The 22650-nt window shown below is 53.9% G+C and overlaps 1 pseudogene; it reads right to left on the reverse strand.

Moving 5' to 3' along the window:
- Positions 1-286: 286 nt before the first annotated feature.
- Positions 287-1116, reverse strand: LOC143169394 (feather keratin Cos2-3-like; annotated as a pseudogene).
- Between the last annotated feature and the right edge of the window lie 21534 nt (positions 1117-22650).

Consider the following 22650-nt stretch of genomic DNA (forward strand, 5'->3'; position numbering starts at 1 on the left):
GATCCCACAGGGCATCCATCTGCCTGCTACATGGGTCAGCAGATCCCCCAGGTTGGCTCTGGGGGTTTTACAGCCCAGAAGAACAGAAGACAAGAAAGAGATGGGAGAAAGTGGAAGGCAAGGAAGTTAGACTGGTCATGTTTTCAGAAAGCCCCAGGTGCCCTCCTTTGGAAGGGCAGCACTGAATGGTCAGCATCTCTGAAATCGATGGCCAGGAGCTCTGTCCTCAATCCAGAATCTAGGTCTGGATTCCTGGGGGTCCTCATCTGGGCTGTCACCAGTGGCTTTAGCAGGGGGGACATCTGCTGCCACAGTAGCGGCTGGTAATGCAGGAGAGGTCACAGCACCCAGAGGTGATGGGCACTCCATCACAGCTGAGGATGCTGCCAACAGCAGCGGAGGTGGAGGAGCCCACAATGGAGTTCTGCGGGAAGGAGCTGAGGATGGGGCCGGGCAGGGTCACCACCACGGGAGAGGGCTGGATGACGAGGGTGGAGTTCTGGCACTGCGTGACACAGGGCTCATTGCAGCTGTTGGCCAGTGGGGTTGGGCCGCAGGGCTGGCAGGGCAGACACTGGTTGTAGCAGGACATGTCTCTGGGCCAGAGGTGCACCTGGGAGAGAGGGTAGAGAGGAAGCAGAGCACAGAGACATGTGAGGAACAGTTTTCCACGAGTCCATCACCCCACTGCGAGCGTGTCAAAGGCACCTGCTGAGCTGGGAGGTAGAAACTGAGCAGTGAGGCAAAAGGGGTTTTTGGCCTCATCCAGACATAGTATTGTAAAGTGTTGCCAGGCCTAACAAGGCTGCTGACTATTTCTTCAATGAAGAGCGTCCTCAGACGAGTGCGAGACGCTCTATGAGTCAGACCTTCACCCTTCTTCCCTCTCCCATGACAAGCAGCACCACGACTCAGCACAGGATGGAGGAGTACACATCTGCATGATCGGAAAAAGAATGTGAGGAAAGGGCTTCAGACTCACCTGGTTTGCAAGGAGAAAGAGGCAAGAGAAGTGCATGAGAGAGCAAGGAGTTGGGCTGGCTTTTATGGTGGCCCTGCACTGCCCCAGGCCTAGAGGTAGCTTCTATGGAAGTGGCAATTTTCTAAGGTGCTCATGATGAACAGAAAATGACAGCTAATGACATGATCTGGGTGGTTGTTTTTCCCAACACTACCTGTTCATTTCCTGGCTTATGCCATACCCATTCCCTCATGGAGGCTTCTTCTGAGTGCTGGGATCGAGAGACACCAGGATTTCTGGGGCAGGAATGTGTCAGTGCCAGCAGAATACTCAGCTCAAGTGCCGGATGGGTGCAGTGCAGGCAAATGATGTTGGCCTGGGGCACACTGGTGGGGTTTCATATGGCTGTGTTGACAGGAAGGAGCCCAGCTGCTCCTAGCCCTGCAATCCAGTCACCCAAGGGCTTTCCTTGCGTGAGGACATGCTGCATCTTTCTCTTTCCCTCCCTCCCTCCCTCCCTCCCAACACAATGAGGATGTTTCCCTGTGGAGGCTTCCTGATGCACTCCCAAGTCCTGAGGGAGCATTTGAGAGTCCATTTTGGCCCCCACCCTCAAATACAGCAGGGGCAGAGGAAGCAGAAGTCCACCTCATGGCTTCCATTGAGCACATCAGGCAGTGGGACTGGCTGATCCAGAGGTTTGGAGCTAGACAATATCTAGAAGGATACCAAGTTATTAATTTACATCAGGCATTATTCACCACATTAAACTTCTTGAAACTTGAAACTTGACAGGCAGAAAGAAGACGTCATTTTGTGGCCTGAACATAGTAAGAAAAACCCTGTGAAACTCCAAATGGCAAAACTGTTTTTAAATTCTCTGTGGGGAAAATTTGGACAGAGATCCGACCTACTCAACATCAACATTGTAAGACAACCAGATGAGTTGTATGGTTACCTCTTTTCTCCAGCTTATGATATGTCCTCTTCTGCTTTTATTGATGAGGATGTGGCCACTGTCTCATGGAACCACGCCAAAGGGTACATGACCCTGGAGTATAATACTAACATTTCTCTAGCTTACTTCACAACCGCATATGCACACCTAGAGCTTTACAATCTCTCAGGTGCCCTGCAAGACCTTTGCATTTATCTTGACACAGCCTCTGTGATATCTGTGAGTCATCCAGGGGACTGGGACCCCCCTGCTCAGTGAGTTGATGGGCAAGTGTCTGCCAGATGAGCATATCGTGGAGTTTTTATCATCAGGCCCTAAATCCTAGAGCTTCTTGCAGTCTAGAGAAAAGTGTAATTTAGAGGTTAAAAGCATCACTCTAAATGCAACAAGCAGAGGCAAGATCAATTTTGAGGCACTGAGGGATCTCATGTTGGATTACAGTGTAAATCTAGACAGCGACAACCCTAAAAAGATTGTGATAGAGCAGCACTGTATCACCAGGAACAAGCAGAAGTGGGCAATAGAAACCAAGGCCCCTTTGGAAGATGCAGAAGGTGATCTACGACAAAAGAGTACTGACTAAAAATTTAAAAGCCTCCTTTATGCATTTGATCATGGGCATGCACTGGAAGCACCCCTTTTCTGCTATCCTGGAAGAGCATAGCAACTGTGGCAAAAGTTATTTTGTAAAAAGTCTTTTGGAGAATCACAGAATGGTTGAGGTTGGAAGGGACCACTAGAAGTGACCTTGTCCAACCACCCTTCTGAAGCAGGGTCACCTAGAGCAGGTTGCCCAGAACTATGTCCTGATGGCTCTTGAATATCTCCAAGGAAGGAGACTCCACAACCTCTCTGGGCAACCTGTTCCAGTGCTCAGTCACCCTCACAGTAAAAAAGTGTTTCCTGATGTTTCAGACACAGCCTCCTGTGTTTCAGCCTGTGCCCATTGCCTGTGGTCCTGTCATTTGGCACCACTGAGAAGAGTCGTCTTTGCATCTTCCCTGTCTTCTTTGTACCTTCCCTTCAGTCATTTATATATATAGTGTATTTGGTTTATGTGACAAGGTTTTGGTAGTAGAAGGGGTTCTAGGGGTGGCTTCTTGTGAGGAGATGCCAGAAGCTGTCCTCATGTCAGATGGAGCCAGTTCCAGCTGGCTCCAAATGGACCCGACACTGGCCAAAGCTGAGCCAACCAGTGATGTTGGTAGCGCTTCTCTGATAGCATATTTAAGAAGAGGTAAAAAACTGCGGTGCAACAGCAGCTAGGAGAGAAGAATGAGAATATGTGAGAGAAAACAGCTACGCAGACACCAAGGTCAGCGAAGAAGGAGGAGGAGGTGGCACAGGAGCTCCAGGCGCTGGAGCAGAGATTGCCCTGCAGCCTGTGGTGAAGACCATGGTGGTGCAGGTTGTCCCCCTGCAGCCCATGGAGGTTGATGGTGGAGCAGATAGATAACCACTCTGCAGCCCATGGAGGACTCCATGCCGGAGCAGGTAGATGTACCCTGAAGGAAGCTGTGACCCCATGGAGAGCTGGAAGAGATTCCTGGCAGGAACTGTGGTCCCATGGAGAGGAATCCATGCTGGAGCAGGTTTGCTGGCAGGACTTGTGACCCCGTGGGGGACCCACGCTGGAGCAGTCTGTTCCTGAAGGACTGCACCCCATGGAAAAGACCCACACTAGAGCAGTTTGTGAAGAACTGCACCTGTGGGAAGGAAACACGTTGGAGAATTTTGTGAAGGACTGTCTCCAGTGGGAAGGGCCCCACGCTGAAGCAGGGGAAGAGCATGAGGGAGGAAGGAGTGGCAGAGACAACACATGACAAACTCTCACAGAGGCGATCAGCTCCGGTGCAGGTGTGTCCTGCAGTGGAGCGGCGGATCGTGGTGTACAGGAGGTTTCCTGAGGTGGGGAACCCACAGAGGAGCGCAGAGACCAGCTCTTACGAGGGCAGCTGATGAGGTGTGGGCAGGGCCAGGAGCAACGGTGGCCGATTTAAATGAGGTGTAACCACCAACAACCGTCACTCGCACAGGCAATGAGCTCCGGTGCAGGCGCGTCCTGCAGTGGAGCGGCGGATCGTGGCATACAGGGGGGTTTCCTGAGCCAGTGAACCCACAGGGGAGCGCAGAGACCTGCCAGGAGCTGGCAGCTCTCATGGGGGTGGCTGATGAGGCATGGGCGGGGCCAGGAGCAACAGCTGCCATCCCCCACTCCCACTAAAGGCAGCCCCAGGGAGCGCTAGCGACCAGGAGTGCTGTGAACAGGATGGGCAAACAGGGCGTGGCACGTCAGCTAGGGCATGGCACACCAGTTTGCATGGCAGTTCGCGAGGGAGGGCACGCAGGGAGGGCGCCTCTTCGAAGGAGAGGCATTCCACCGGCTGAGTGGGGGACTCAGCATACACATAACCCAACAAATGGGCACAGGTCAAGGGCACTCATCCTACCTGACCCTCAAGGCAGAATGGCGGGCGCTCATCTGAGGGTAAAGGCCGCAGCTCCAGCTGGGGGGTCTGCACCATCTACCCCAGTGGAAGCCGCACATAGCATGGGGAATAAACAAGAGGAGTTAGAGATGTGCACACGCCTGCAGGGCTACAACCTTATTGGCATCACGGAGACGTCATGGGATGGCTCCGATGATTGGAGTGTTGGGATGGAGGGATACAGGCTCTTTAGGAAGGACAGGCAGGGGAGATGAGGAGGGGGTGTTGCCCTCTATGTCAATGACCAGCTGGAGTGCATGGAGCTCTGCCTGGGGATGGATGAGGAGCCGAACAAGAGCTAGTGGGTCAGGATTAAAGGGAAGGCAGGGACAGGTGACATTATGGTGGGGGTCTGCTACAGGACACCTGATGAGGAAGACCGAGTGGATGAGGCCCTCTATAGACAGATTGGCGCAGCCTCACGCTCACAAGCCCCGATCCTCATGGGGGACTTCAACCACCCTGACATCTGTTGGAGGGACATCACAGCAGGGCATAAGCAATCCGGGAGGTTCCTGGAATGCGTCGATGATAACTTCCTTCTCCAAGTGGTAGAGGAGCCAACGAGGAGAGGTGCTATGCTGGACCTTGTTATAACCAACAAGGAGGGGCTGGTGGGGAATGTGAAGCTCAAGGGCAGCCTGGGCTGCAGTGACCACGAAACGGAGTTCAAGATCCTGAGGGCACCGAGGAGGGCACACAGCAAGCTCACTACCCTGGACTTCAGGAGAGTGGACTTTGGCCTCTTCAGGGATCTGCTTGGTAGAGTGCCATGGGACAAAGCCCTGGAGGGAAGAGGGGCCCAAGAAAGCTGGGTAATATTCAAGGATCACCTCCTTCAAGCTCAGGAGTGATGCATCCCAACAAAGAGGAAGTCAGGCAAAAACGCCAGGAGGCCTGCATGGATGAACAAGGAGCTCCTGGACAAACTCAATCACAAAAAGGAAGCCTACAGAGGGTGGAAGCAAGGACAGGTAGCCTGGGAGGAATACAGAGAAATTGTCTGAGCAGCCAGGGATCAGGTTAGGAAAGCTAAAGCGCTGATAGAATTAAATCTGGCCAGGGACATCAAGGGCAACAAGAAAAGATTCTATAGGTACGTCGGGGATAAAAGGAAGACGTGGGAAAATGTGGGTCCTCTCTGGAAAGAAACGGGAGACCTGGACCTGTTGGAGTGGGTCCAGAGGAGGGCCATGAAAATGATCAAGGGGATGGAACACCTCTCCTATGAAGAAAGGCTGAGAGAGTTGGGGTTGTTCAGCCTAGAGAAGAGAAGGCTTCGGGGAGACCTTCTTGCAGCCTATCAGTACTTAAAGGGGGCTTATAAAAAAGATGGCAGCAAACGTTTTAGCAGGGCCTGTTGCAACAGGACAAGGGGGAATGGCTTTAAACGAAAGGGGGGTAGATTTAGACTAGATATGAGGAATAAATTTTTTTGCGCTGAGGGTGGTGAAACACTGGAAGAGGTTGCCCAGAGAGGTGGTGGATGCCCCATGCCTGGAAACATTCAAGGTCAGGTTGGAGGGGGCTCTGAGCAACCTGATCTAGTTGAAGATGTCCTTGCCCATGGCAGGGGGGTTGGACTAGATGACCTTTAAAGGTCACTTCCAACCCAAACTATTCTATGATTCTATGATTCTATGTGGTCTGTCCATCAAGCTCTTCATTGCTGAGGCCTCTGATGATGTGCTTTTGATCAAACCAGTGCTCAAGAACATCAGTCAAAGCAAGAGGAGGGTTCGTGAACAAAAGTTGCCTGCCGTAGACAGCTCACAGATACTGCTGAGTGTGTCACCTCCACATCTCAAAGGGACTAGGGTGATCAGCTCTTGCACAGAGATCTGCTTTTCTGGAGCAGAGCTGGTCCTGATGTAGTAGGGCCTTAGAGGTCCTGGGCCTGAGGAAAGATGCTCTGTCCGTGCTTGGGGCAACAAGGCACCATAGAGCAGTGACGGGGCTGTGGGCACTGGTTGCTGTCCTTGGACTTCCCTGGCCCATGCGGATGTTGGGTTCCCAGGGACTCCAGTGTGTGGCCCAGTGTGGTTAATCCCAGCACTGACTTGTGAACGATGTCAGCCCTGCATGCCTGCCAAAACCTGGGCTCTGCCAAGTACTGTGGGGGTGGTGGTAGGGCTGCATGGGGGACCGATGCCTGCTGCCCATGCCCATGTGTGCTGGCCATGGCGCTAGATTGGGCAATGGTGGGGAGGAGAAGGTGGAGGTGAAGCCATGGACCATCCCTGAGGCTATTCCACCCATCTGCACTCCTGCCATCCTTTGGGGATATCTTCTGTCCTCTCCTCCTTCCCCAGCACAGCACTGACCAGAGCAGGAGGCACCCCAGTCCCATGAGCCTGCAGGGTGGCTTGCCTCCATGGCCTCCCTATGGGTCCTAGCTGTCACTTGAGGACAGCAGAGGTTGTGCTCCTGGTTTTCAGGACCTATGGGGGTATATATGGGCAGAGACACTGCAAGGCAAGAGCTGATTGCCACTTGCTCTGGGGTAGCTAAGGATGCTTTGCATACTGTCACAGGATAGTACGCCAAAGAGGATCTTCTGCAGTGTGTCCCAACCTCCCACTCTTCTGGGATTCGTGAAAGGTCTCCTTATACCCTCATCTTATCCCCTGCCAAGATAAAGTCCATTCTCCCTGAGCAGCTTGGGAGCGCATACATGGAGGGAAGGACCACTCAGAGGCCCAGGCTGGGATGCAGAAATCTTTAATGAGTCTAAGGGAATCAAGATCACTCCAAGCACAGGCCCTTAGTGCATGGATCATGAGGGGCAAGTGAGAAACTGTGCCCCTTGGCCAGGGTGAAGTTCATACAGGGCATCCGTCTGCCTTTCTCACAGAGTGCAGGCTGGCTTTAGAGAGCTTAACAGCCCGGGGGAGGAGAAGAAAAGAATGAGAAGAGAGAAAAAGAGGTAGGTGGAAGAATAGAAGGAGAGTCATGGGCCACGTTTTCAAAGAGCCACGGCTGGCCCCTTCCTGCCAGCATTTTCAGGACGAGCTAAAGATGGTCAATTCCTGTGAAATAATGTCCTGAAGATTCATCCTTGGTCCAGCACCATGTCCAGAGATCTTAGGGAGATTTCCCAAAAGCTACGCCCAGCAGCTTTAGCCGGGAGGACACCTTCTGCCATAGTAGTGGCTGGAAATGCCAGAGAGGTCACAGCACCCAGAGGTGATGGGCACTCCATCACAGCTGAGGATGCTGCCAACAGCAGCCGAGGTGGAGGAGCCCACAACGGCGTTCTGCGGGAAGGAGCTGAGGATGGGGCCAGGCAGGGTCACCACCACGGGAGGGGGCTCGATGGCGACAGTGGAGTTCTGGCACTGCCTGACACAGGGCTCATTGCAGCTGTTGGCCAGTGGGGTGGGGCCACAGGGCCGGCATGGCAGGCACTGGTTGTAGCAGGACATGTCTCTGGGCCGGAGGTGCACCTGGGAGAGAGGGCAGGGAGGAAGCAGAGCACAGGTGTGTGTGAGGAGCAGCCAAGGTCAGTACTTGGTCTTCATTGCCCAACCTGGCCCAGGTTGCTCTCTCCTAGTTCTTAAACCAAGAGCCCCCTCAGCCACATCCCAGCCTCTCTCTAGCACACATTGTCCCCACAACCCTCTGCCATAACAAGGAGCTCCAGAGCCCAGCACAGGACAAAGACAATATCAGCTGAGATGTCCATCGAGACAAGATCTCACTTTGGAAGAGGAGGAGAAGGGGCTTCAGACTCACCTGTTCCCAAGGAGAAGGAGGCAAGAGAAGTGGATGGGAGAGCGGGGACTTTTGCTGGCTTTTATACCTGCCCTTCATTGCCGCAGGACCAGAGGCACCCTTTGCAGAGGTAACAATTTTCTGACAAGCTCATCTTGAATGCAAACCATTGCAGCTAATGATATGGGCTGTGCTTTGCTTTCCCGCACTGCTGCTTTTTCATGTCCAGGTTTGTGCCATGCCCATTCCCCAGTGAAGGCTTCTTCTGAGCACTGGGATGAAAGGCCCCAGGATTTCGAGGGCAGGAATGCCACGGTGCTAGCAGAAGACTCAGCTCAAGTACTGGACAGATCCAGGGCAGGCAAGTGACATTAGTCTGGGTCAGTCTGGTGGGGCTGTTTCATGTGCTGTTCTCAGGAAGAAGCTCCATCCATCCTCAACTGGATACCATAGACTACTGTGCATGAGGACGTGCCATGTCCTTGTCTTTCCCTCCCTCTTCAGCTCATCCCGATGGTCACTTGTTGTTGCCTCCCCAGATGTGTGTGTTGTGCTACTAGGTTTTGACCTCATCTTTCCTAATACTGCCCAGTCCTCAGGGGTTTTCAGCAGAGTCCATGGTTCATGGTGTTCCTATGTTTGTTCTTGTCTTGTGTATACTTGTAAACATCCAGTTTTGTGTGAATGCATGTGGAAGCAAAAATTTTTGTATAATTCCAAGCCTGTGTGCATGAGCCTGCGTGTGTGTCTCCTTGTGTGTCCCTCATCATGAGGGAATGTGCTGCTCATGGCAGGGACACTCTCCACTGCTCTCTCCGTGAGCACCACACAGCAGCAGGTTCCCAGGGTCAGAAGGAGCCCGAGTGCAGCTGAATGGTGGTGGTTCCAGCCTGATAGATCTGTCCAGGGAAGAGGCACTGAAATGCAGCCTCTGTCTCCTGAGCCCTCCTTTTCCTGCCCCTCCAAAGCTCACACTCCGCTGCTGCCCATTTCAGGCCCCAACAAGGATGGTTTCACTCCAGCTTGGATCCTCAGTTTAATTCAGTGTAACAATATTGGGAGTGCCTCAGCATGGCTGGCAGTCCCCCCTGCCTGCCTCTCCAGGCCAGGACACAGCTGCTCTCCCCAGTGCTAGAGAGTTCAAAAGGATGGGGATGGCTTTATGGGCAGGGAGAAAGGCTGAGGAATCCTGCTGACCATGTGCTGGCCATCCCTGAGTGGATCTGCTTCCAATGCAGTGTCGGTGGTGTCTGGGGTGGGACACAGCCCTCCCTCGTGTCCAAGCCAATGCCAAATGTACTTGTGCAGCTCATCGACCTGGTGTCATGTCGAGCAGGGGCTGAGACCTTGGATCAAACAGGTACTGAATGAAAGGAACATGAAGCCTGACATAGCTGTGCTGTGAGTGGAAGGACAGACCCTGTGGCTTGCACAGAAGGCCAAAGAACTGATGACTGCTTTAGACTTCAACCCACAAGGAACTTCACGTCCCACATTGGAATCTCAGTTTGAATGCCCAGCAACTGTCCCTGGGAGGGAAGGGATGTTGGATTCCAGACTGCATCCCCTGAAGCCAGCCACCCACAGGAGTGTCCAGTATAGACCTTCTTTCTGACAAGGACTGTACACAGTGGGTAAATTTTCTAAGCCCATCTCCCTGCCTGAATATCTGCCTGACTGGGCTCAGATCTAACTTGGAGGCAGCGCAGTCAAGGGCTGTCCCCCTTCCCTTTAGTGTCCTTGGTGAGATCACTGCCAGGGAGCTCTTCTGGGAGGACTCAGCCAGGGCTGATTCCCCATTTTGTGGGTCTGCTTTTGAGCTGAGGCTCTAGTGTAGCTGAGGGCCAACTTCATTGCTTTCTCAAGAGGTAACAGGCACTGTGGAGAAGGGAAGGGCAAAGGATGTCTGTGCCTAGAATTTAGCAAGACCTTTGACAGCCTCTTCATACTTCCTTTATGACCAAATTGGAGATGAATGGTTTCAGTTAGAGAATGACAAGGGGGGTGGAAAACTGGCTGGGCTACCAGGCTCAGAGATTTGCGACCATGGTGCAACATCCAGCTAGCTGGCATTTATTACTGGGGTCTAGTAGTAGGGATCACTAGTAGGACCAATACTGTTTAATGTTTTCATGAATGCCACGAGTACAGGACAGTGGGGAACTCCCAGCAAGTCTCTGGATAACACCCACTGAGGAGAACGGGCCATAACTGTCAGACACTGCTCCTATTCAGAGGACCTGGACAGGCTGGAGAAATGGGCTGACTTCATGAAGGACAGAAAAAGAGCAAGGGCAAGATTTTGCATCTGATGGAGGAACCAGCCCATGCAGTCATGCAGGCTGGGCGGTGGCTGTCTAGGAAGCAGATCCACAGAAATACATGTGTGGTTTTAGGAGACACCCAGCTGAACATGAGACCACAGTATACCCTTGCAGCAAACAGGACCAACCGCATCCTGAGCTGTGTTAGTCAAAGTGTTGCCAGCAGGTCCAGGAAAGTGACCCTGCCCCTCTGCCCCATTCGAGACCGCATCTGGTGTACTGCATCGAGGCTGGGGCTCCTCAGTCCAAGAAGAATATCGACATACTGAAGTGAGTCCAACAAAGGCCACCAAGTCGATTAGGGGGCTGACAAACATGACATGCGAGGAGAGGCTGAGAGAAGTGGGCCTGCCCGTCTTGAAGAAGAGAAGGCTCAGGGGAGACCTTCTTGCTTTCTACAACTTTTTCAGAGGAGACAGAGAAGATGGACCTAGTCTCTGGAAGTGCCCAGGAGATAGAATATGGGGAGTTCTGATTAAGCAATAGGCTAGAAAAAATAATGAAAAAAGGAACATGTTTCCCAGGGACGTTGTGCAATCTCCATCCTGGGAGATGTTCAAGGATGGACTGTATGTGACCTTGAGCAACCTGATCTAATGGGATCTGTTCTGAGCAGGGGGTTGATCTAGATGACCTCTGGAGGTCCCTTCTCACCTACATTCTACCTCTGTGATTCTCCCTCACCCCTGCCCTCCCTGACCCCTGCATGCCCATGGGCATATTTGCCCTCAGGTACACTTTACCACAACACAGCTTTTAGGCATTATGCTCTGATTGCAGAGAGGCAGCTGAAGGGAGGCTCTCAGCCTCCTCGCTGCCATCCGCAGGGAATCAGTGGCTGCTGTTTCCAGCCCCTGAGCTGGGAGACAGCTCTGGGAAGCTGGTCCATCTCCTGGGTCAGGGCCCTGCAGCTGTCCCATCTGCAGCGGGCACTGTGCAGGCTTATTCTTGCTGAGGTGTCCTTGCTGTAGGACGGGGAGAGTCCAGTTCCCAGGAGACAATGATCTGCCCATGCAGAGCCACTGAGCACTCAGCCTGGGTGAGACCCTGAGCGGCAGCGGCAGAGCAGTGGTATATGACAGTGCCAGGGTGCAGGGCCAGCAGGGTTGGCCGTGGTGCTCCTGGGTGCATGGGGCTGGCTCTGGGCTTCTTTGGTGATCAAGGGGAGACCTATTTAATTTGGGGAGGGAGTCTGGGTGGCTTGGCACAGCTAAACCCACTGCAATGGCAGGTACCTCTTGTCACAGAGATCTCAGTTACCGTCTGCCCATACACAACCTTGAACACTCCTGCAGCTCTTGTGGAGTGCAAGGGACAATCCAAGGGAAAGGACTTGATGCATCTCTCCCTGGCTGGGGCACAGGGCTAGCCAAGCTCTGGCCTTTGTGTCCATGGAGGTATGCCAAGTAGCCTGGAAATCTCTGCTCTGGGGAGCTCTGGACACTTCCCCACCCTGGCCATGGTCCCAGAGCTGAGATGCTAAACACTGAACAGCAGCCCCATCCCTCCTTCCACAGATTCCTTGTGTGGATCCCTACCTCTTTCTCCATGTATTTCTGAATGAATAGAGTGAACATTAGCTTTTGCTCCATCCACCTCCCATGATATCCAAACTGTCCTAAGGCCAGTTGGTGGGGGCACCAACCTCAACGAGAGGGTGGTGATCTTCCTTGACATGGGGGTCATCACTATGACCCGTTTCACCCCCATCCTCACCTCCTATGTGTGCATCACCTCACCCATCCTGAGGGTCCACTCTGCCTTAGGCAAGTGTCATACCTTCTCCATCTGCACTGCCTACCTCAATGTGGTGGCCGAGGTCTCACATACCTGAGGACAGGATCCCAGAACCCTGTGCACAGCACTGCTGCTGACTTCTGCACCACAACGATATCCCTGTTGAATCCCCTCATGTTCACCCTGAAGAATCAGGAGATGAAAGCTAACCTCACCAGGTTGTGTGGTGGGAGGGGGTTGGGCTAGAGTCAGTAGGTATTTTCCCTCTACATGAGACACCTGTGGACCGAGGAGGAGGAGGGAGGATCATGGGCTTGTGAGTCATGCCAGCTGGGGAGAGAAACTGCTTGAGAAAGTGCTGGAAAGGAGGGTTGGGTTTGTTCTTGTGCTTGAGAGGGAGGAAGGATCCATCTGATCTCTCCTCTTATAGGTTCACTTCTCTCCCTTCACTCGTTCCACCTCCCCTGCTCCCACAACCTCCTCCCCTGCCCGCCCTCCTTGCCCCGAGAACTGCCCTTCAGCACTCGGTTCTTCCTGCATCTTTGCCTGACAGTCGACACCTGCATTGCATCCCCTGGAGACTTCACCCGATAGCTTACTTTTCCTTTCGTGTAGATGGATGAGAGCATCCAGCAGAACCCCGTGCCCTTTCCTTCCAGAGCCAGTTTTAAATGTCCAATTTCCCAACGAGACATTTCGGGAAAATAAGAGTACTCTAAAAATAGCAAGTGCTTAACTTCCAAAACTTCCTGCCACGCCCCCTTGCTGTGCCGTTCCCCCTCCCCTTTGGCTCCTTCCAAGGCACCGGCGTCCCCGTGGCCGAGGTGCCCGTGCCGGGGACAGCCTCTGCCGGACTCCCGCACTCCCAGTGTCGCTGCGGGCAGCTCCGCTCCCGCCGCTCTCTCCCGCGGCGCCGCCTTCCTGCTCGCTCCGCGCCCCCAGCCGCTGGTCCCGGGGCCGCGGCCGGCCTTTCACGGGCCACTCGGCCGGCGATACCGGCTCCAAGGGCGGCACCAGCCTGAGGGGCCCCGGGGCGGGGTCGGTGTGGTTTTGGAGTGCCTCGTCCCCGGGCAGCAGCAACACCCGGCCCGTTCCCGCTGCCGCGTTTCACGAGCTACGGCGGCGCCGGGTGCCCCCGCGACGGCGGCTCGTCCCGCCCCAGTCTGCGCCAGGCAGTGTGGGGGGACCCGGGCTCGGCAGCACCGCGCTCCCCGGCCCGCTCTCGTCCCGGCCCGCCCCGGCCCCGGCCCCGCCGCCGGCGCAGGGCTCAGCGCCGGGGCGGAGCTGCCGGCGGCGGAGAGGAGGCGGCGCGGCCGGAGCAGAGAGCCGGGGCTGGCGGGGGGCAGCGAGGCGCGGGCGGCGGAGCGGCGGCATGCGGCGGTGCCGGGGCGCAGGGCTGGCGGGGCTGGCCGCGGTGCTCCTGGGTGCGCGGGGCTGGCAGCGGGGGCCGGGGCTGGGCCCGGGGTGGCCCCCGCAGCTCCCTCCAGCCTGCCGTCCCCTCTGGCTTCTTCACGGACCTCTGCCCCCGAACCATCCTCCCGTCCAGCCCTCCCTCTGCTGCCATCCCACGTTCCCCCAGAAAACTCATCGCTCTAGCCTTTCTCCAGGCCTCCCTGTTTCCTTCCTTTCCTCTGTGTCTTGCCGTATAACGCATGCCGTCATCCCTTCCCCCTTGCTACTTTATTTCTGTCTTTCGTTCCCTTATCCCCCCTTTTTTTCTTCAACGCCTCCACCCTTCCAGCTATCCTTCATGCATTCATCTCGCCACCACCTATTAATGGACACTTCCATTAGTGCACATAGAATCATAGAATCATAGAATTGTTTGGGTTGGAAGGGACCTCTAAAGGTCATCTAGCCTTCTTTTCTCTAGGCTGAACAACACCAACTCTCTCAGCCTTTCTTCATAGGAGAGGTGTTCCATCCCCCTGATCATTTTCGTGGCCCTCTTCTGGACCCGGTCCAACAGGACCGTGTCTTTCTTATGCTGAGGGCTCCAGAGCTGGAGGCAGTGCTCCAGGTGGGGTCTCACCAGAGCGGAGTAGAGGGGCAGAATCACCTCCCTCAACCTGCTGGCCACGCTTCTTTTGATGCAGCCCAGGATACGATTGGCCTTCTGGGCTGTGATCGCACATTGCTGGCTCACGTCCAGCTTTTCATCCACCAGTACCCCCAAGTCCTTCTCGGCAGGGCTGCTCTCAATCCCTTCATCCCCCAGCCTGTATTGATACCGGGGGTTGCCCCAACCCAGGTGCAGGACCTTGCACTTGGCCTTGTTGAACCTCATGAGGTTCACAAAGGTGCACTTCAGGAGCTTGTCCAGGTCCCTCTGGATGGCATCCTGTCCCTCAGGCATGTCAACTGCACGACTCAGCTTGGTGTCATCTGCAAACTGGCTGAGGGTGCACTCGCTCCCACCGTCATTGATGAAGATATTAAACAGTACCGGTCCCAATACGGACCCCTGCGGGATGCCACTCGTCACCAGTCTCCATCTGGACATTGAGCCGTTGACCACTACCCTCTGGATGCGACCATCTAACCAATTCCTCCCCCACTGGACAGTCCACCCATCAAATCCATCCCTCTCCAGTTTAGAGAGAAGGATGTTGTGGGAGACCATGTCAAAGGCCTTACAGAGGTCCAGATAGACGACATCTGTAGCCCTTCCCATGGTTTAGTGTTTTTGCAAGGTGTTGCAGGGAGACACTTGAAAGGCTGAGCTCAACATGGGGTTTGCCCCCAGAGCCTTGACTCAAGAGACCCCACTTTCTCTGGGGACAGGAGCCTTTCAGCGTAGTGAGGAACTCACACACGTGAGCAAGTTCAGCAGAGGCCACTGTCAGGGCATGTGGAATGTGAGAGTGGCTGCTTCACTAAGGCTGTCAGATCAAGTCCCTTTTCCTTTCAAAGGGGAGAAGAAGTAAAAGGGAAAGTGATAAGCCAAGCACACAATGACAGCAATCTCTGAGTAAGTGATAAGGGAGACAAGGAGGGAGAGCAGAGCTCTGCAGCCTCTAATGGATGGGCCATGAGGAAACTGCAGGCGTAGCTTTGAAGTGGGTCAGGCTGAGCTTTGTAGGTGACAAGAAGTGACAAGAGGAACATGAGGATTATGGAGGTTTGAGGGGGGTGGGGGTGGGGGGCTGCGGGACTAGGCAGCACTTATTGAGGCATGCTTAGGGGAAAGCTCAAAGGTGGAGGGAAAAAGGGGACTGGGGAGGAGCAAGGGGAGGCAATAGAGAGGAGGAAGGAAAAAAGGAGGTACCTGCATCTAAGCAGGGGCTGGTCATGCACTTGTTGGGATGAGCCATGCGCCTGATCACCACAGTCTCCCCTGCCTTCTTATTAAATCCTTTCTTAACCATCCTTCTGTGTATCTTCATGCCTTTTCCCATGTGCGAGTGCTGCAAGGTCTGAGTGCCCGTACATAAGAGAGACTGGTGTGAAAGAGAGATCTGGGTGCCAGTAAGTGGGCAAACAACCAATGGCCATAGGGATTGTAGGTCTGGGTGCCAGCAACTGGATGGACCAGGGGGTGTGCTGCAAGGTCTAAGTGGCAGCAACGGGAGAAGGGGTCACTGGTCACAGGACCTGTCGATCTCTGTGCCAGCAGCTGGAGGGACTGGGGTGTAAGCAAGGTCTGTGTGCCAGCAACTAGAGCAGGAAAAACATGTCACAGGCTGATACTACCAAGCCATGGCAGTGCTTGAGGGATCTGCAGTTGTGGGGGTGATTGTGAGAGGAGTGGGTGATTTCACGCATCTGTTTGCTAGTGAACTTCAGGTTGGCCTAGCTAGAGAGAAGGAGGAGACCCAGGTGCTGGGCAAGAGGGCCCAGGCTCCAGGCAGGGCTATTAGAGGGGCTGAGGGCCTGTGCTGATATTTGAGGGATGCACAAATGTGGGTGTGCTGGTGACTGCAGAGGGTGAGGGTGCACGTGTTTTCACTAGGGAACTGTATGTCACAGACATACTGGAGACAGTCAGACGAAGGGCCACTCTGGATGATGAAGAGACCGGAGCAACTCTCATTTGGAGAAAGGCTGAGCGAGCTGGGACTGTTCAGCACAGGGAAGAGAAGTCTCAGGGGAGATCTCATCCATGTGTGCAAACATCTGAAGGGAGGCTGTGAAGAAGGTGGAGCCAGGCTCTTCTCCATGGTGTCCAGTGACAGGCCAAGAGGCATTTGGCACAAACTGAAACATAGGAGGCTCTGTCTGAACATCAGGAAACCCTTTGTCACTGTGAGGGTGAGGGAGCACTGGCACAGGATGCCCAGGGAGGTTGTGGAGTGTCCATCCTTGGAGGTACTCAAAATCCGTCTGGACATGGTCCTTTGCAACCAGCTCTAGGTCACCCTTCCCGAGGCAGGGTTTGGACCCGCTGACCTCCGGAGGTCCCTTCCAAATTTAACAATTCTGTGTTTCTGTAACGCAAGACATGAGGAGGGTCTGAGAGAACTGGCCTTCTTCAGCCTTCGAAAGAGAAGCTTAAGAGAGAGCGTGTTGATGCTTCTAACGCTTGACTGGAGGATGAAGGGCCAGATGGAGCCAAACTCTTCTTCAGCACAGTGATAGAGCAAAGGGCAATGAACACGTTCTGGAAGAGGGGAAAATCCTACTAGAAATTTGGAATTGTGTTTTTTTAACGTTGAGGGTGGAGCATGGGTGTAGATAGACCCCCGTAAGAATGGGACTCTGGCTCCACAGAGTGTTCATTAAAATACCATTAATTGGAGGTAACACAAGAAGGTAAAAGGGGATAGCACCGGTGACGTTATACCCCTTCAGATGCTGGGAACCCTGAGTCACGGAGCATGAGGTGGAGCTCGAGCTGGGGTTTAGCACATAGTGCAAATCCTGCCCATGCTAAGACTCTCTGGCATTGTCGACTTTTAAGTTTTCATGGGATATTCTTGGAAATAAACCGCTCCTAATTCCTACTGTGGAGAAAAAGGACATTTATATGAAAACACGGTGCTTCACTCCTAGATCAAGACAAGGATGTGCTCATGGCAACATTGCCAAGTTTGCCAAGTGATATATACAGCTCAGCACAGCACAGGTCTGTGCCTACTCGGGTCAGGTTAACTTAACAATAATGAACGGTTTGTTATCTCTGCCATGACTGGTGCATGGGATCACTCTGGAGTTAATGCGGAAAGGGCATGGGAGTAGGGGTCCCCACCTGACCATCCCCCACCCCTTCACATGCCCTTTCAGCTCTGGGGTGCAGGGCTGCCCTATCCCCACCCCTTGCAGTGCAGCACTCCAATGGGTGCCCTATGTGCTCCCTGGGAGTAGGGGGTGACCCACTGATCCCTCACCCTGTTTCCTGCTGACCCCTCACCCCTTTCCCTATGGAATGAGTTGTCCTTGCCACCTCTGGGTTTGTGGCATCCAGCAGCCCCACTGGAGCCAGGTTCCTCTCTCGCTCTGTGGGTTGTCCCACTGGAACAGGACACAGCCAGAGACCCTGGGCTGCTGCACAGCAAGGTTAATCTCCTATTTTGGGGGATTTGGGGGAGAGGCCTTGTTCCCAGGCAGTTGAGGAAAGAAAGGGGAGGTGTGAGAGAAACGGAAGAGACTTCTGTTCACAGAAGAAATAGTAACATCCCCAGAGAGCTGAGGACCCCAGAGGAAGATGTGAAACCTCAGTGGGGAGGAAACCCCTGACCACCCAAAATGGCCCAGCAGTGCGTGTGTAGGCTGGGGGTGCATAAGAAATTGGGAAGGGGACACAGCCGGGACAGCTGACCCCAACTGACCGAAGGGATATTCCACACCATGTGATGTCATGCTCAGCATATAAAGCTGGGGGAAGAAGGAGGAAGGGGGGGACGTTCGGAGTGATGGCGTTTTGTCTTCCCAAGTAACCATTACGTGTGATGGAGCCCTGCTTTCCTGGAGATGGCTGAACACCTGCCTGCCCATGGCAAGTAGTGAATGAATTCCTTGTTTTGCTTTGCTTGCGTGCGTGGCTTTTGCTTCACCTATTAAACTGTCTTTGTCTCAACCCACGAGTTTCTCACTTTTACCCTCCCGATTCTCTCCCCCATCCCACCGGGGGGGAGTGAGCAAGCGGCTGTGTGGTGCTCAGTTGCCGGCTGGGGTTAAATGGTGACACTGGAGCAGCGATGGGTGCTGCCATTACCCGGGGAAGACATGAGGGCTGATACAGTCCTCTCTTTGGATGCTGAAATGTGGGACATTCTCCAGAAACCAGGTTTGGTGGCCTATGGGAAAGCTAAGGGGTGTACGGCTGCTCTTCAGAAATTCTTGTTCCACGAGAAGCAGAGCGATCAGAAAAGGGGGAAAACAACTCCTGCTTTTCCAGAAGAAAACAAGGCAGAGGTGGAAAAGCCCCTGGAGACTCCTGAGGACTCCAGCCCTGTTGTCCAGGCAGGGCCTGATAATGTGCATCCACGGTATTGGAAGAATGCGCAAGTGCTCCTAGGTAAACGAGGGCACCACAAGCATGTTTCTTCTTGGGAAAACCAGGGAAGACTGGTATACAAAGGAGATGACATTAAGAGGGCCAGCCTGCTTGATTTAGTCCAATGTGTCTGTCGTGGTTTAACCTCAGCTGGCAACTGAGCACCACACAGCCGCTCGCTCACTCTCCCCCCACTCCGGTGGGATGGGGGAGAGAATCAGAAGAGTAAAAGTGAGAAAACTCGTGGGTTGAGATAAGAACAGTTTAATAATTGAAATACAACAAAATAGTAATAACAATAATAATGAAAGAATATACAAAGCAAGTGATGCACGATGGAATTGCTCACCACCCGCCGACTGATGCCCAGCCAGTCCCCGAGCAGCGGCCCCCCTGGCCAGCTTTCCCCCAGTTTATGTACTGAGCATGACGTCACATGGTATGGAATATCCTTTGGCCAGTTTGGGTCAGCTGTCCTGGCTGTGCCCCCTCCCAGCTCCTTGTGCACCTCCAGCCTTCTTAGTCAGTAGAGCATGGGAAGCTGAAAAGTCCTTGACTAGTGTAAGCACTACCTAGCAACAACTAAAACATTGGTGAGTTATCAACATTAGTCTCATTCTAAATCCAAACCACAGCACTGTACCAGCTACTAGGAAGAAAATTAACTCTATCCCAGCCGAAACTAGGACTGTGTGCTTCAGACTTGTGGCCCATCTGAGAAGACCTAGAGCCCGGAATGTTTTTATGAAAGCCATGGCTGTGATGAATGTCCCCTCTTCTGTCATGGGTCACACAACAACCGGGGTCTCTGGGAACAACTAAAAGTGACTGAGGAGAGCTGAGAAGCATCACACACACCACCTAATAAGAGGAAGATCCCTAAAACCCAGTGGTGCACCCTGTAAAGTTTACTGTTGAAACGAAAATATTCATCGAATATTGGAATCATAGGATGGTTTAGGTTGGAAGGAACCTTTAAAAGATCATCTAGTCCAAGGCCCCCTGCCATGGTGGGATTATATTCATAAAAATCTTTAAACTTTGCTGTCTGTAGTGTCCATTTACAAAACATGGTGGGGTGGGGTGGGGTGGGGTGGGGTGGGGTGGGCTGAGCTACAAGAGCACACCCTCAGCCTTGTAGTTGGGTTGTAAGTTTTATTTACAGAATACATTTATGGAAATTGCTGCAAGAGATGCTGGCCTGGTTCTTCTGAAACGTATTTTCAGCAGCTGTGGCCATGAGGAAACCTGCTTCTCCATATTTTACAAATCACGTCAGCATCTGATCATTTTGTACGGGATTGTTAGAATACAGTTTTACAATCTGTTCAAAAGGTAATCCCTTGTTACGGTGATGTAGGAAAGAGGCACAGTGGTATCCGCAGGCCATGGAGGTGGGGATGCTGCCATCGCTTCTTCTGGAAAGCAATATCCGTAGTGTTGTGATTTAGAAAGGCCATGATGCTTTCAGGAAAGAGAGCACTGTTTGGAGGGCAATCACATGAGTCAAAGCACTCTGTGTTGTTCTGACGTGCCAAGAAAAGTGCTAGCTGGTGCTCTCCAGGATGATTATGAGGATGTGTATTCACCACCACGCTCACTGGTCTTGGGGAAGCATGGGCCCTAGGGAGCCACTTGCTCAGGTAAGCACCTAGAACTGTCTCCCTGGTGTAAGGCTCTGCCGAGAAATAACAAGAGAGCTGGTCCCTCTGAGACTTCTATCTTAGACAGGGGATAATTCTACCTGAGAAGCATCTATTGATTATTGCTCTAATCTAGACAACAGACGTGTAGGAGGTCAGAGCTGGTGCTGGGGCCAAGGCCAGACTCAAGAGAGGACAAAGTGAAGGCTGCATCCAGCAACTGCCATGGACTACCTAGGATCCGGGCCAGGCCAGGAGGACAACAGTTAGCCCAGGCCGGACACAGGCTCAGATAAGGCAGAGCTGGGGCAGGCCTGCCCTAGGCCTGAGCTCTCATAGAGACCCTGGGCCAGGGGCCAAGCAGGAGCTGGGACCCATGGTTGCATTGCGCCTAGGTTGGCTTGGTCCTGAAGCTCATTGTCCCTGTGTTACCGCCTGACCCAGCACTGCCTCCCACAGAACCTGGCCTGGGGAGTAGTGCCCCAAATCCCCACCCCATGCAGGAATCATTCTGTCCTCCATCCTGGTCCTGTGGTGCTGGCGGTGTGTGGGGTCTGCGTGAGGGCAAACCCCCACACGACAGGGTCCCCGTGTCTGCAGATATGGGAAGGCCCTGGCCTGTGTGTGTTTGGGGAGCAGCAGTGCTGCAGGAAGCACAAGGGCCACTTCAGCCTCAGGGCTCCAGGAATGCTGAAGGACCTTGGTGCCTGGGGGAAGGCACCCCAACTTGTGCCCTATGGTTGGGCTGGAGCATGCCCTGTGCCATTCCGGGACAGCTCACAGATCCTGCTGAGTGTAAAATGAAATCCCACTGTCACTGCCATGTCTCCGCAGAGCTCGGAGGGTATCCTCTCACGCAGTGTCTTTCCAGACGAGGGTGGGGTTGTGGCACTCGTGGGGCTGTAGAGTCCCTGGGCCTCAGGAAAGCTGTGCTCGAGGAAGACAAGGCAGCACAGAGCAGTGTTGCATGTTTGGGCACCAGTCACTGTCCTGGGTCTGCCTTCACCCAAGGCGCTGTTAGGTTCACTGGGACAGGGGACTCCAGCGTGTGGCCTGCTACAGCTGATACCAGTAGTAACTTGTGAACACCTCAGCCAACAAGTTGGCAACAGGTGGGCCATGCCAGATGCTGTGCTGACAGGTGAGAGGGCTGCAGGGGGAAGCTGTCGCTGTGGTCCATGCCCAGGCGTGCTGGCCATGGCCCCTAGATCAGCTGATGGAGGGGAGGGGCAGCTGGAGTAGGGACTGTGGGCCTATAAGAGCCAAGGCTATTTACCCATTCCCAATTCCAGCCATCCTTTGGCAACGTCTTCTGCTGAGCCCCCTTGCCCAGCAGAGCCCAATCCAAAGCAAGAGGAATACTCTTCCCCAAGAGTTTGTGGGACTGCTGACCTCCTCGGGGCCTCCCACAGGCCCACAGTTCCTCTCTGGAGGACAGCAGTTGTCAGGATCCCTGTTCACATGACGTGCTCCAGGGCCAAGGGGGTATTTCTGAGCAGAGTCACAGCAAGGCAAGGACTGATGGCCATTGGCTGTGGAGTAACTAGGGGTGTCTTCCTCAGCTTCAAGAGGCAGTGCCTGAAAGAGGCCTCGCTGCAGTGTGTCCCACCCTCCAATGCCTCTAGGAGTGATGAAGGGTCCCCCTGTGCCCCCACCTACTTCCCCTCCAAAGCAATGGCTTTCTCCCTCAGCAGTCAGTGTGCAGATGGAAAGACCACCAAAGGGACACAGGCAGGATTGCAGGAATTTTTTAATGAGCCTAAAGAGGGAAATGAGGTCACTCCAAGTGGAGGCCCCCAGTGCAGGGAGGAGCAGGAGCAGCCAAGAATCTGTTCCCCTTTTCCTGGGGCAGAGTTCCCACAGGGCATCTGCCAACCTGCCCGGCAAAGGGAGACAGGCTAGCAGGTCACTCCAGGCTGGTTTCTGGGGTCCTCACAGCAGGCTTTGAGGGGAGCACAAGACAACAAAGAAAAGAGAGAAAAAGGGTGAGTGGAAGACAGGAAAAGTAGACATTGGCTGTGTTTTCAGAGAGCCCAGGCTGGCCTCTTCCAGGGCAAGCCAGAGATGACCAGCTAGTCTGAAAACAACGGCATGAAGTTTGGTCCTCTGTCCAGCAGCATGTTCTGAGTTCCTAGGTGTCCTTATCAGAGGCCGTTGCCAGCATCTTTAGCAGGGGGGGCATCTGCTGCCACAGTAGCGGCTGGTAATGCAGGAGAGGTCACAGCACCCAGAGGTGATGGGCACTCCATCACAGCTGAGGATGCTGCCCACAGCAGCGGAGGTGGAGGAGCCCACAACGGTGTTCTGCGGGAAGGAGCTGAGGATGGGGCCAGGCAGGGTCACCACCACGGGGGAGGGCTGGATGACGACGGTGGAGTTCTGGCACTG

The sequence above is a fragment of the Aptenodytes patagonicus genome, chromosome 20 (assembly GCF_965638725.1).
Source record: "Aptenodytes patagonicus chromosome 20, bAptPat1.pri.cur, whole genome shotgun sequence".
NCBI lineage: Eukaryota > Metazoa > Chordata > Aves > Sphenisciformes > Spheniscidae > Aptenodytes > Aptenodytes patagonicus.